Source organism: Peromyscus californicus, unplaced genomic scaffold (assembly GCF_007827085.1).
Source record: "Peromyscus californicus insignis strain IS unplaced genomic scaffold, ASM782708v3 Scaffold_14__1_contigs__length_90479793_seg_2, whole genome shotgun sequence".
NCBI classification, from domain to species: Eukaryota; Metazoa; Chordata; class Mammalia; order Rodentia; family Cricetidae; genus Peromyscus; species Peromyscus californicus.
In genome coordinates this window covers 45,141,171-45,156,175 of record NW_026294436.1, presented here as the reverse complement: position 1 = coordinate 45,156,175, position 15,005 = coordinate 45,141,171, and the positions used below count along the sequence as shown (strand labels likewise).

Below are 15,005 nucleotides of genomic sequence, written 5' to 3'. Positions count from 1 at the left end.
GGTACTCCTTGATGGTAAATTCTAAAGTTTTAAATGCCAAAACCACCAGACTGAGTGAACAGGACCAACTAAGGCCTGAACAGACTTGATTTTAAGTTAAGTGAGCATGACGAGCACATTGTTAAAAACTCAAACCTGATTAACTCTCTGATGAAGCACAGCATGACAAATGCCAGGCAACCACAGGGCTGTGCAAGCCAAATGCAGTGCACAGGGTTGGGGAGCTTTCCTGTGCAGCTGGAAGCCTGGGCTGGAGGAAAGTGACCCAGAATCACAATGGGGTCAGTGCTCACAGTGGTTTCCCTACTCAGGGAAGAATCCTATTCATGCTGCAGGGTCATTTATATTCACTGAAGAGCATAAAGATAAAGATGTCCGGAGACCCACCTGTTTTGGACTAAGTCTCCCCTAACTGAATTTCAGTTCATGAAAAGAAACTTGAGATGCTTTTGCTCTGAGTTGGAGGATGGAAGTGTGACTCCTAGAATTCATATAAATCATTGAGTTCTTCCATTCATTCCGTCATGATTTTGTTTATTGCATCATTGACTTGTTCATTCATCATATATTTATTATGCATCTACCACATTCTCGGCACCCAAAGACATATGGGTAAATGCTGGGCAGTCTTATTCTCCAGGAGCTGTCAGTGTATTTGGAGAGAAAGACTTATGGTCCAAGGGTTACAGTGCCAAGTGTTCAGATCAATACTAGAGTTCTGCCCCCGGGTGCTCACGAATCATGGGGAAGAGCCCTAACTCAATCCAAGAATAAAGTAGAGGAGGAGTCAGAGAAGGGAAGACAATGTTTCTGATAACCTTAACAGATAAGAATTAGGATCAAGCAGGCATTCCTGCAGCGGGTAGAGCATAGTTCTGTGGGGGAAGGCCGCTCCTCAGGGCTGGATGAGCCAAGGAGTGTACTCCACCAAGTGACTGCTATGAGATCAGACTGGGAAGTTAAGCAGAAGTCTGATTCCAAATTGTTGAGTGTGGCTTGTTAGAACATCAAAGCTATTGAATATGAAGGAGATTGGAGAGAGCTAAGCAAGGTGGCGTGGTGATACGTGGATTTCAGATCAATCACCTGGTGGCTGTGATCGCATTCTAACACACACAGGTGGACTAGGCAGGGGAAAGGGAACCCAGGGACTGAATGGGCTGCAGACCCTGATGCTCTCTGTAAGGAAAACCTTACCATGGGAATAAACTAACATTCCATGTTGAAGTGAACGGCATTTCAAGATTTCTTCAGCTTACATCAGGGAGTGACAGACAAAGTGTGGGGTGCTGAACATCGTTGGTGGTGGCCACAATATGTTCTTATGGCTCCTAAAGAGTTTTATTCACTGAGAAAGGATGAATGCTAGACTGTATTTAACATGCATTTTATATTATTTCCGTGTGCTATGATTACAGGTCTGGCTCCCACATTTTTATTCAGAGCCATTTATTCAGAAAATCTCTCAGAATTTGAGTTCATTCTTCATTAATTCAGTGGCAGCATTCCGTAGCCCAGTGATTGAATTACCTAATAGCACCTGCCTGAAATGATTAACATGTGAGAAAGCCATAGGGTTGTACTTGATACAAATGATTTGTTTCCTGAAGTTGTAATTTTATTAAAGGGGGACCCAGTGAACCACCCCGACAAACAGAGGCTAGGTTCTGGCTTCCAGGAAGTACCTGGGAGGTTAATGAGCAATTAGCAAGTAACGAATGACAACATGGCTCAGGGGAAAGGTTCTATTTCTCAAGCAATAGGTCAGCATCGCTGAGAAAATAACAAGTTTTAAAAAGGACTGTATGGTCCACATCCCACAGAAGGGGGGTCAGGCAAAGAGGGAGAATGGCCCTGTGTGTGAACTCACTCTCTTGAGAGACTCCCAAGTGGATCAGGTAAAATTTAACTGCTTAATTAATCCTCAGAGAAGAAATAGGACACATTTCTGGGTTTCTCTGAGGCAAACTAGTACTAAGAAGACCTGGAATTTTTCTTCTTAAGTAACAATGATATTATACTAGAACCTTCTGGTAAGCTGCAGATGGGAGGAAGAGTGGAGGTTTGAAGGATTAAGAAGAGTTAGGACATGGGCCCTCGAAAATATTCCCATGTTTCATTCAGGAATGGAAAACATATTGTTGTTGGTAATGCATTGTTAAGCAATGATTCCATCCTTCAAATATTTTTTATTGAGATGTGTGTACAACCTCTGTGTCAGTTAAGGACAGAAATGATTTGTACTTCCTGAAACATAAATTGAATATTGCTATGATTTTGGTATTTTTTACTCTCTGAGTATCTGGAAGAGCAAGATGGTATAGCTGAAGGCTGGTAAGAGAGACTTTCAAATACAGTCTGAAGGTGCCAACCCCTCCCCTCCATAATCCACATCCATCCCCATAATTAAAGGTACTTTGAATCTCTATTTGGACATTTTCCTTCCTACGCCCCTGACATATATTTCAGTTTCTGTACCACTTCATTCTTCTATTCTGGAAAAAAAAAATCTGGATCCCCATGTTAACTTTTACCATTTGGCATTCTTAAAATCTTTTGCTGCTGGGAGACTGTGTAAGTTAATTGTGTGATTCCTCACTGGGGCAGAAGACCTATATGCAGGGTGGGGGGTGGGCATGAGGAGCAGGCAGGCAGAGGATAATCAAATCCTACTGTTAGGGGAGAGTCACTCAAGAGTGAGATTTGATGTATTTCCATGAAATATGCTTTCCTCACCACTTCTCTAACCTTATAAGGAATATAGGTTAACACTTAGTAGAAAAATGGAAACTTTCCATAGCAAGTTTTAAAAGTACAGAATCAGACCCTCCATGAGACGGGACCTAGGACTCTGGATTTTCGTAGTATCTTTCTCAGTGGGTTTGATGCTGTTGATTCCAGAGTTAGGAAACATGTGGATTCCTTCCTTGCACATCTCCTCATGTAGATGATGAACCTGTTTAACTGCCTCTGAGTCCATCCTAAGCCCTATATCTTGGACATGTCTCCTGGATGCCTGGTATGCCCTGGGGTTGACCTTTGTTCATGTTCCCAGGCTACTCTCTGTAGCAGTTCCAGCTGTATTGGGGTCCTTATTGGTGCCAGTTCCCTAGTTCCTTCCCAGAGCTCAGAACAGAAGATGAGCACAAGCTGAACCAGATGCTCATCCTTGAAAAAGAACTTAGATACAAGCTCTGAGCCCTGGAGAAATAACTGCTTTCTTACTTAGAAAGAGTCTTAGTGATTGTGTGTGTGTGTGTGTGTGTGTGTGTGTGTGTGTGTGTGTGTGTGTGTGTGTGCGCGCGCGCATACACGCATGCGTGAGTATGTGCATGTTTGTGTTTGTCTATGAGTAGATAGATGATAGGCTAATACAGAGATGCACGATAGACAAATGATTAATAAATAGTAGTTAGAATATATATATGGAGGGGGGAGAGAGGGAGGGAAGAAGGGAGGCAGAGGAGAGGGGATAGGTACAGATAACCAGCCCCTTCATTGATTCACTTTTCCAGGAAACTCACAGACGTACTATACATGAGCTGGTGTATTATCATTCCTATGTTAATAACAATATTTAGATTTTGAGCTCAGATTGTGGATTCAATCAGGTCTGCCCATCCTGGACTAGGTGTGTGCATAATATATGCCTGGAATAAGCAAGAGCAACTGTGTAAAGCTAAGGACCCACAGGGCTGCACCTAGTCAAATCTCAGACACCTCACTTCATGCACCAGACCTCCAGGAGGGTCCATGTGCATTCCCCCTCAAGCCCCATTCCCCTTTGGTCTCTCCCACTCTTGCTCCAAATGCCATCACAAGCTCTTGATGTTCATGTCGCCATCAGTTTTTCCATTAACATCATTATCTTTTTCCGGGCTCCATTAGAACTCCTGGTATAATGAGAATTTGGGGTATGACTGGTCATTATTTTCCTAGTCATCCACAGCACCAGCTGTGGTGATGAACGTTCTGCATACCATTCTCACCTGCATCACACGGTCCCTCTTATTTCCATTAAGATGATCATCTCTCCCCCAACTCTGTAGTCATCACCTCATTACAACTCCATTACCTTCTAGCGTCATCTACATTATAACTCCATTACCTTTCCCACAGCCACCATTACCTCTCTTATCGCCCCCTCTACATTTCAGTTGCCCTCACCATCTCCTTTACAGCCACCAGGTTTTCAATTACAGGTCCATTATCTTTATTATTACCTCAGTGACAGTCATAATTGCTCCCATAACAATTTTAACACCTTTATCCACCCCTCTACAATGCAAGACCCTGGCCACCTTTGATAAAGCTCCAAGCATTCCCATTATACACTAGACATGTACCCCAACATCTCCATTAGTGTTAGAAGTCCCTTTCTTCCCTTCATCAAATGGCCCATGATAATGTTAACTGTCACAGATCTGCCACTTTCCACAGTAATTCTACCATGGCCACTGTTAATCTTATTTACAGTGCACTCTTCCCCACTCTGTTCTTTTTCTGCACCAAACACCAGTGATTCTCAGCCTCAAGACACCTCCTATGACAGGCCTCTTTGGCAGTGGCTTGACTCAAGGAAATCTAACTGCCGATGTCTTCTTTGGTTTTTTAAAAATTAGACTTTATGTAGAGGGCTAAGGGATGCATGCATGTATCAGGGTGGAGTCAGTTCTCTCTTTCCACCATGCAGATCTGAGGGATTGAGCTCAGATTGGCAAACTTGGTAGCAAACACCTTTATCCTATGACCCACCTTGCTGGACCTCAGTGTCTCCCTCAGAGCCACCCTTATTTCTGGTTTTCCAGTGTGGTGTAGGGAGGGAGAGTTGATCATGATCGCCCCCCCCCCTTTTTTTTACTCATTAAATTGTAATTGCCTGATGGTCCAGCCCTCTTTTCCTTCCAGGAACACTTAGCATAAGCTCAGCTAAGTGAATGAGCTCATGCGTTACCACTCCTCTATCCTCACACTCGCCATCAATTTCTGTTGCATCGATCACATCAAACCCTCATCAATATACTCTATCATTCTGAAACCCCCTAAGGATGAATACATCTACTCTTCCATTCCCAGATCATTATCTCAATAATTATCATTCTTCAGTTACAGCGGTTCTGTTATATCCAGTGCTGATCCTTGATTAAGGGGATAGGCTACTCCACTACAGTGGCTGCTTCCCTTCTAGAACAGACTTCTCCTACAAGGAATCAGGGCCTTTCTTCCCCCAGATCTGTCATGCCTACTCCCCTAACAAAAACTCTTATTGCACTAGGGATACGCACACTCTGAGCTGCCTGTGACAAGACCCAAATGACAAAGAGCAGCCTGCTTTCCACATTGGTGTCTAACTATGTGATTAATCAGGGCAGTGCGTATGTGAAAGAACTCTGAACTGAGACTTTCTGGATCTAATTCCCCGATCTGCCACCTCCTAGCTTAGGCAACTTACATCTAAGGACTCTTCCAGGCCTTGGTTTTCTTAGCTGTAAAATGGAAATAATAATAGAGTCTACTACCATTGGTTGCTTGGAGGTAAAAAATGAGTGAATAAATATAAAATAACCCGAATGGCACATAGCATGGAGAAAATATTCACAAACTATAACTTCCTGGGAGTTTAGGAATTTCCCCTGAACTGATATGATTGTTCAAGTCTTAGACTGAGCATTCAATGTGCCTGAAATTCTGGTAGCAGATTATCAGAGTTCTCATCATTACAGTTCTTAAATCATTTTCTGACATTAGGCTCTCTGCTGACTCAGCAGGAGGATGCAGCGGTCCCTTGGCCCATGGCCACAGTTATTCTGCACTGGCAGAGATCTTGGGGAGTTTTCCTCCCTAGGTCTGATGAAAACTTTCCTTGGTATTTCTGGGTCTGGGTCTGACTTTCTGCACAAGCACTGATTCAGCCCACTGCCTGGCAAAGCCTCACAAATACCAACCCCACTCCACTCCTCCTGGCTGCTGGCTGAAGGGGTGCTAAGCCTTCTTTAGTGGCCCTTGAATAAGGTCAGCAGTAATGTCAGAATGAGTCATGGCTGCTCAAACAGTTTTGCTCTTCTCTCTCTCTCTCTCTCTCTCTCTCTCTCTCTCTCTCTCTCTCTCCTCCCTCTGCTCTAGTACCCCAACCCTCAACTACCCCCTTCTCTCACTGACTCTGATTTCTATCTGGTAGCTATCCACCATCTACCAAGTATATCCATGTACATAGGTTACCCTTAGATCTATACTTCCTGGAGGAGTACCATGTCCTAAAATTGTTTTCCCCTCTTCTCCTATCATCATTTCTCCATCTCCTCTCTGTATAATCCTCCTCCAGTAGCTCTTGGACAACAGAAAAACATCTACTAAAATCATTAGTATTACAGTGTGGATCTACCTGCCTTGGAAGAAGAACCCTGCAGGGGTCACTTTGACAAGAATGTATTTCAAGTGCAGACTTTCTGGCAGTATTGGGGAACCAGTGTTATTTGTTTTCTAAAAATTTGGGTGGGGGTGATGGTGAGGTTAGGGTTAATTTTCAGGGCAGGGGATTTCATAACATCAGTTACAATACACTTCAGGTAGCCATAGATCTTCCATGAAATTCATCTAGTATATTGTGCTCAATTTACTAATCTCTCTATTCCTTGCAAAGGTTTCCAGATCTTCAGTTGACAAAGGTTGTTGAGGATCTTCTACGGGGTCTTTATATCTAATTGCTAGAGAATTCAAGTGTCAGGGTCAGTCTGGTTAAGTGTAATAAATCAAACACAGGACAGGGACCACATCTCACTTAGGCATAGAAGCTGAAAAGTTGCTATCATTGTAGAGAGTAGAAAAGTGGTTTCCAGAGCCCAGGCAATGTGTGTGGGAGGGAGACTGTAAGAGGATGAGGATGGGAACAGGGGGGCAGTTAGACGAGAAGAATAGCTCCTAATGGTCTGTAGCATAGTAGGGTGACTGCGGTTCACAAAACATTTAATTAAATGCTTCAGAATTGCTAGAAGAGGGATTTGGAAGACTCCCAAGACAAAAAAAATGATGAATGACTTAGGTGATAGATACACCAATTACCCCAATCATTACACAGTGAATATGTGAATTGAAATGTTACTCTGCATTTCATAAATATGTACAATTACTATGAGTCAGAAATGATTGTTTTATTTCAGTCTTTAAGGTGTGAGGTTGTCAGGGCAAGACACATTCTTCTGAAGCAGACTGAGGAACTGCTTCACTGTGTCACCACAGAGACAGAGCAGGCTGGCTCTAGGCTAGTGCCACAGAGATCACTGGGATCATGGAGATATGTTCTGCTCTACGGCATTGGTTCTTGGCCAAGCTAGACCAAGGTTAGCACATGTGTCCATGGAGACAAAAAGCAGCTATGTTGATCACTCTGTATATCACACACACACATCCCTTTCCCCTCTCTGTTCCCTTTTCTTTCTTCTTCTTTAGTCTCCCTTTCCCCGCTTCCTCCAAAGCCCCAGGTGCTAGGCTCACATGCCCTTCCTGAGTATATATCACCTATGTCTCCAAGGCTCAGACTGATGGCTCAACCTCTGTTCTGACGCTCTCTTTGGTCATCAGTTCCAAGAATCCTCTGATACTTATCCTTTTGGGGCTTCCAGTGCAGAAATGCAGATAGTGCTGAACACTCTGTTGAGCACAGTGGTGGTCTGTCTCTGGGTTAAGAATTGCCCTCTTGACCAAACCCTAAGCTCCCCCAAACCAGGAAGCGTGATCTATCCCCATTCTGTGGCCCAAAGTGCATACCTTCATATCCCATACAAAATTACTCCAAAGACTTGCTAACTAACTGCATCTTTTACCATTTTCTCTCATTTCCCTTCATCTCTCCTGCCTTTCACCATATTGACTTCACTCCACCACTTTTTCCTCTTCTCCTCTGTTGCCCACATGCGGCAGACCAGTAGCACTCAGCCACTAGTTACACATACTAGATGTGGGCCAGGCTTGGGGGATTTCTGATTCCTGTTTCCTGGAGGAAGCTAGGGATTGCATTTGAGTGATAATGTAGGTGCCACACTAGAAAAGGTTGGCTTTGGTTTGGCATATGGAGATGGAGTGATGAGAGAGAGTTGGGAGACAGGTAGACAGGAGGCCCGCAGAATTCGCACATAAAGGAATTCATTCATAATTGTAAGCACCAATTAATTCCTTACAACTTATCTTTGAAACTATAGTGCATATCTTTTTGTCTGGGGCAAAGTATGGATATTTTAAACTTGCTTTGATGACATACTTGCCAAAGGATAATTTTCCATGAGCTTTTTCAACATAGGTACAAGTCCTGCTTTTGATCAATTCCTGTCTCTATGTTGCAAGGCAACTTCAGTAAGTACTTAGCTTAATCAATTTGTATTTTCACGTTGACCTTCAGGACTCTGTTCACGGTTCCCAGCATGCAGTGTGCACTGTGATTCTGTCTGTTCAGGCAATGTTGTTCTCAATGTCTGTCATGGCTTTATACTTAGCCAATGTAATCGTGTGTTTCCCCTCCCCCTGCTTCAGCCATTTCCCTTTCCTAAAGAGATTCAAACTGAGCAGTGGCTTTGCCACTGTGTGGCTTATGGAACATATTTTAAAAAATTATTTCTCTGAAACCTGGAGAGCTGCAAAGTTAGGCATTCTGGGATAATAAAAGTAGTGGGGAAAATAAAAATTTTTTATCAGCTTGTTTACACAATTATGTAAATGATGAGCACTTATACATGGCTGATTCCTCAATTATTCATGGTTTGAAGCTCTTGAAAATTCAATTCAACTAAATAACCTTTCTTTCAGTGCTCATGGTGAGCAAGGTACTGTAATTTGAAAAGGAGGAGACGGCAATACAATTTGATGGGGAACATTACCGAAATGAACAATAAATGTAGTACAAGTTGAGTAAGCTCGATGAGAATAGCACAACACATGCTTGGAGTTTTAGGGCAGAAGAGACATCATCTACTCAGGTGTATTTGTGGAGAATGGAGAGGGTTAATCTGGATCCCTCATCCATGCACAGGGCTGTGATGGAGTCAGGTCTCATCTCCTGCCTGAACTTTCTACTTCATGATCCCTCACATTGCTGCTCCACAGTGATCTTTCTAAAGGCAATCTGATTGTGCTGTACCTTAGCTCTAAACCCTCCATTTCCCCCTACTATTGACAAGGAGTTAAAATTTCTTATGTGTCGCATAGACTGTGCATCCTCAGTACACTGTCTCCGCACTGTGCACACAGTGGCCACTACATTTCACATTACCAGGACCCCAATGACCTCACTTTCCCATGTTGTTTCTTTTCCCTAATGGATCCTTTCTTCTTTCTTTTGCTCCTTTCCCTTCATGTGTCTGGAGAACTCCTCCCCAACTTGCTTGGCTCCTGTCCAGAAGAAACAGCTGGTGACTCTCAACTCACCTCTCCACTGTACTCAGTGCCATCTCTCCACTTATCCCAGTGCTTCATAATTTGGGGCAGAAGCTAGGTATCCTTGCTTTCCCTACAGTGTGCCCTGCTTGTGCTCAGAATCCACACTGGTCATGGCACATGCGATTTACTAAACGTATTTCTGACAACTCACATTGGATTCACTGCCTGGGTGAGTAGGCCACCCCTTTTGTCCATAGGATTAAAGACTGAGTAATGTGATCTGCAAATGTACAACCTTCTTCCAGAGTTCAACGGAGCAAGAGAAAGATGCTTTCATTTGTTTAAATGGAGACAAGTCTTCTCTAAGTGGAGGAGGAAAAGCTTATAGAAAGTAAAACATAAATAAGAAAAGAGACAAAAAGGGACATTGGAGCAGAACAGTGGATGGATCAGACTTTGGAGGAGAGGGGCACACACGCACGCACGCACGCACGCACGCGCACACACACACACACACACACACACACACACACACACACACACATACATGCAGGGACTGAGGGTTTAGGGGAGGAGTGAGCCTTGGCAAAGAGGAAGGCTGCTTTCTCTGTATACAGAGACATAGAACAAAGCAAGCTATGAGGAGAGGATGAAATGAAAGAGCCTTTTGTATACAGCCTAAGGCTTAGCAAGGGAAGAGAGCTGGCAGGCAGGCTCATACACCTAATAGCACTGAGTTTTTCACAGCCACAAATGTTAAGAGGAAACCACAAATATAACAACGCTAGCAATGTACAGTAATGAGAAGTAACCTTTCGGGCAACAGTCTCTCCATGAAAGTGCATCACAATTGGACAAGTGCTTAACTTCTCAAAGGTGCAGGGCTAAGCATAGGGGCTCAGACCTCTGACATTCCTTTTATGGCCCTCCACATCAAACAGCCTTTGAGCCCATACTGACTGGAGTTTGAGATAGAATCAAACATGATCCTGGGGGCTGAACTCTACAGAGCTTTTGCAATCCCCACAGCTAAAGCAAGCCATGCCTATTCATCCGTGGTGTCTGATTCTGGTCACAGTTTAAATGCATCTGAAACCACCCAGTGGTTTGTGAGTGAAGGTTGGAGTAAACTGGGAACTTGTGGGGCCAGAATGGGAGGACTGGTTTGTCCCTCATACTGCCTGGGCCTCAGCTTCTTCTGCTTCTCCTAGCTTGCTCCTGGGGCTCCTTGGTTCCCCTCAGGAAGTTCATTATCCCAGTGTAAGAGTGAGCTGAAAGTTTAGTTTCCTCTGGAAAGCTGAAAGAACTGCACTTGTGGGTTTCTAAGAAAGCTTAAACTCAGGGAGAGTCTTGAATGACCCCTATAGCCAACAGAACAAAGCATGAGTTGGGAGTTTCAGTATGTTTTGCGGATACTAAATCTGAGGATAGACAGGAGAAGACAAGCCCAATGGTTTTGTTTGCTTCTCATACATTTACCTCAACATCAGGGCATTCCTTTATGTTCACTCTTTTTCTCCTCTTTTTCCAATTCTGTTTTTACCTTTTCCTCAAAATTACAGAGGAGTATTAAAACGGAAAGTTATCCCCATTTATTTGACCAATGTCTCTGTCTTTCCTGGAAATGAACCCATCCCTGAGTTAAAGAGGGTGCTAAACATACTTAGGCAACAGAAAAGCACATGTCTCATTTTCTGTTGTTTCCACCCAAACTCTGGTATTACTGACATTAATGTTGAATTAAATCACTTCAAGTAGTAGTTGCTCAAGAAGATTGCTTCCTGAACTCAAAGTTTTCGGAAGATATGGGGGCACTGAGAGGTTTGCCTGTAGATTATCAAAATCGGAGCTCTTCATCCCCAACCTAACTTTCCCTGAAAGTGTAGGATCATCAGGACCATCGGCATAGAATTCCAGCCCCTTAGAGAAGAAAGGGCTCTGATAGACCCAAACAAACCCACTTTCAGGCTGTAGTGATCCAGGGGAGAAGGCAAAATGCTTCAGAGCCCGTCTGCAATCCAGAGAAGGCACAAAGCTGGGAGATCAGTTCCCCAAATACCACATTTGTCTCAATTTGGCAAGTGGCTGAAAGCCTATCTGGGGCCATTTACGTTCTAATGTTATTAAGGGCTCATCTAATCAGCTCTTAAAATGAGCTGCTCACAAATGTATGGGGACTGAGGGTGAGAGAGAGGCAAGTTGATTCAGGCAGCTCCCTCCAGCCTGGTGAGCTTACCTTGGTCTGAATTGCCAAAGAGCCATGGGGTCGCCTGACTGCTTTCCTGTTTGGTAACTTCTGTGATTTTATACTAAGCAGGGTTTGCAAAAGATATTTGTAAGTGTGTAGGAGAGAAAGTTAATCTACATAAGAGACATGGACCTCCTGAGAGGTCCACCATGCACATGTGACAATGCTTGACAGGGGAAGATGAGCTGGTTTCTATGCCCAGGGGTGGCTTTCAGAAGTAACTGATGGAGAACGGTGATTCTGAGAATTACCTCTGAATCAATTTCTGCAAACTTCTGAGAAGTTCGACCCTCAAGGGACCCAGCAGAACTCCCCATCCCTGTCCTGGGCCCCTGACAGTTGTTACCTGCCTTTCAGGTGTTTCTCCCTTCCATATTGGCTTAGCTTTCTTTGGCTCCAGGAGCTTCTACCAGCACTGGACTGAGATGGATCTTGGTATGGATATGGCTCTCATGAAATCTGGCTTCATCCTCTGGGTCCTCTTTAAACAGCAGACTCATCAGGAGTCCATGAGAGTTCTTTGCTTCAGGCTGGGCATTCATTTCTAAGGGCAAGACTGAGGCCAGGGGCTTAGATACTGGAATGATGCTGTTTCCAAATGTGATGGTGACACTTGTCTTCAGTATTGTGTCTTCCTGATGCTCATCTTGGGCAAATCACTTGTTACCACCTTAGAGTCTCATTCGTGAACCTGGGGCCTCTCTTGTGTCCTTTTAACCCCTTGAGCAGAAAGCCTAAGATAGCAGGGCTGGATGAAGATGTGGGGTACTCTTACCACATTAAATTCTTTTCTCATATCTATATCTAAAGCAATCATTTTAAATCATTTATTCTGCATCTACTTAGAGGAGAGTGACAGTACACCAGATCTTCTGCTGCTATTGAACCCTTAAGAAGTCATTTTTACAAACCGAGTATTTTTATTTGAGGAAGTCTTTTGGATGAGAGGCTTAATCCTTCCCTACTGCAGGTGGTCTGCCAACCACTCTTCTATCTTTAGAAATCTTTTCTCTGAGTAGAGTATAGGTCAGTAAAACCACCACCATGTAAATACAGGGTGCTGTTGTAACAGGTAGCCCCCACTACTGCCTAGCTGGTCCAACCTGTTCCAGCTTCGCATGGTTACAGAAATGTCTATCTCACTCAGCTGGTAGCCTTGAAGTATCAAACTCACCAATTCACCCTGAAATATGAATGGCTGACAGCTAGCTTGACATAATGAAGTCTCTTTTGACTTGGAATGTTCAAAGAATTAAGAAAAAAATGGCCCCAGGGATACTTTGTAGTCTAGTGTCCCCAACAGAGGCAGGATGCAGTTGAGGACATCGTGGACGGATTTTAATGTGGAACTTCAGACAAGACTTGCATTGAGTCTGTAGAGTGCTAGGAGGGATATTGAGTACATGGCGAACACACAATGAAGCACAGGAAGAAAATGAGTATTTTCTGAACAAACTTTAAAACTGTATAAACAAATAGTAAGAGAAGGCTGGTGGGTATATCATCATTGCTCTGCACAATAAAAAAAAATCAGACACACCTGTTCGGAAAGTTCTCAATTCGGTGAATAGGCTTGAGTGCCATGGAAAGTTATAGAGGGAGCGAAATATTCATTGTGCCTGTCAACTCTGAATCCTCAGAGCCTTTCCTGTCGACCATTTTTTAGAGGCTATTATTTCAACACCCAAATTTTTCAGACATATATATGTAGTAGGAAAAAGGAATTAGGAAAGCTTTTAAATTAAAAGAAATAAAACGACAGGTTTTTCTCCAGCTGTATAAATAGTTATAGATAGAGATAAAGAGATGGATATTTTTTCATAATACTTTATTAGGGGTTTTGGAACTCTGGAATTTTTAGAGGCAGGCTCGTGAATAATTTAGCATTGATTCATGCAGGCCTGGTGCAGGCACGCTGGGCTGAGAATCAAGTCTAGCCTCTTGGAGGGATGGAGTTCAGTAAGACATTTTTATTACCAACTGCATCATGAAGTGCATTTCAGGACTATTTTATGAGTAGCCAAAATCTTAGTACCTGGTTTCTCGAGTGATTTCAGGGACCATGTGAAGCCCAGAGGAGCTGACGCTGTTGGCCAGCTCATTTCATGGAGAGTATCCCCAAGGCTGTTGTTTCAGTGACAAAGGGTCTCAGGTCCCGGGGAATATGCAATTCCTACTGAAAGCTTAAACTGGCCATTGGCATGATGGATAGTAAAAGGTCCACAGCACACAGTACCTTCGTGATGTCGCCCTCTCTGATGTTTTCTCTTGACCGTGTGCTCTTTGATTCTAACTCCTGAAGAGATCAGTCCTCTGAACAGGGAGTTGATACAGACGCCTGCAACAGAAAGGAATATGTAGCTTTACAATGAGAACCTCAGTTTCCCTACTTTTTCTCTTTAAATAAATTTAGAGGCAGACCATGTAGCTCTCTGCAAGAAATGAAATTGTTGCTTATGAAGTTATTATTTTCTCACCAGAGTCTAATTTATTTATTTTATTAATTCTTTTTATTAAGTTTTATGACCTTGTGGTAAAAATGATAAATATATAAGTAAAAATTCTGTGGAATTATTATAAATCCAGAACCATATTTTATATAACAAATTAAACAACTTTAAAAGTGGTTGTGCAAATACTTGGATAATCTGATTGTAGTAAGTATTTGTCACTTCCTCCAAGAAGCCTCCCATCCAGCTGCTTCTGTAAACTGGAGTCCCCTTACCCCTTAACTTCTTCAGCATGTTGAGCATTTCTTCATGATGAAAGCACCATTTATCAGAGTCTCTTTGTCTGCGAAACTCTTCACTGCAGATTCTCAAGGACCTTCCAGACCCTCCTCAGGGTCAGAATCTCTGTCCCTCTCCTGCTTTATTTGGATCTTGTCCAAGCAAATACTAACCCAGGAAAGCTCAATTAATATTCAATGAATGGATGCAGAATACTCCTCTCTGGTTAGAAACACTCTCACCCTAAAGCATACCCATCTCCTGCATGTGGAAGCTTCTATATAAACGTATTTGTCAGCCTTTTTAATCAGGGCGCTATGCAGAACTTGGACAGGGCTCCCCCTACACAGTTCCGAAGGATCTGTCAATGCAGTTGGTGGCTCGATAATTATGGCTTCAAGGACTTCCTCCTCACAAATGCTACTAAGCCTACTCCAAAAGGGGCACTAAGCCTTAGGGATCTCATTTATAGATGCCTAAAGAGGATGCATTTGCAAAAATTGGTTGGAATCCAAAGGAGGAAGGAGCAAGCATTCGGCTAAGGCCTAGGCTGCTTTTCTAAGTCATCCCTGCATGAATTTGCCTTTCCAGAAGGCCCTCCTAGAACCCCAGGTGCTAAGAACTGTAAAGATCATCTACTTCTCTAAGGGCCAGATGTATCT

The 15,005-nt window shown here is 43.2% G+C and overlaps 1 protein-coding gene across 2 annotated transcripts in view; it reads right to left on the bottom strand.

Annotated features, from left to right (window-relative positions):
* Positions 1-15,005, bottom strand: part of Tnr (tenascin R) — a 403,889-nt gene that overhangs the window by 180,390 nt on the left and 208,494 nt on the right. Inside the window, exon 2 of one of the 2 annotated variants that reach the window (XM_052737334.1) lies at positions 13,851-13,952. The gene's annotated coding sequence lies outside the window, so the exon portion shown is untranslated. Of the gene's footprint in view, positions 1-13,649; positions 13,795-13,850; positions 13,953-15,005 lie in introns of those variants that run through there. The other variant, XM_052737335.1, reaches the window with a different exon arrangement.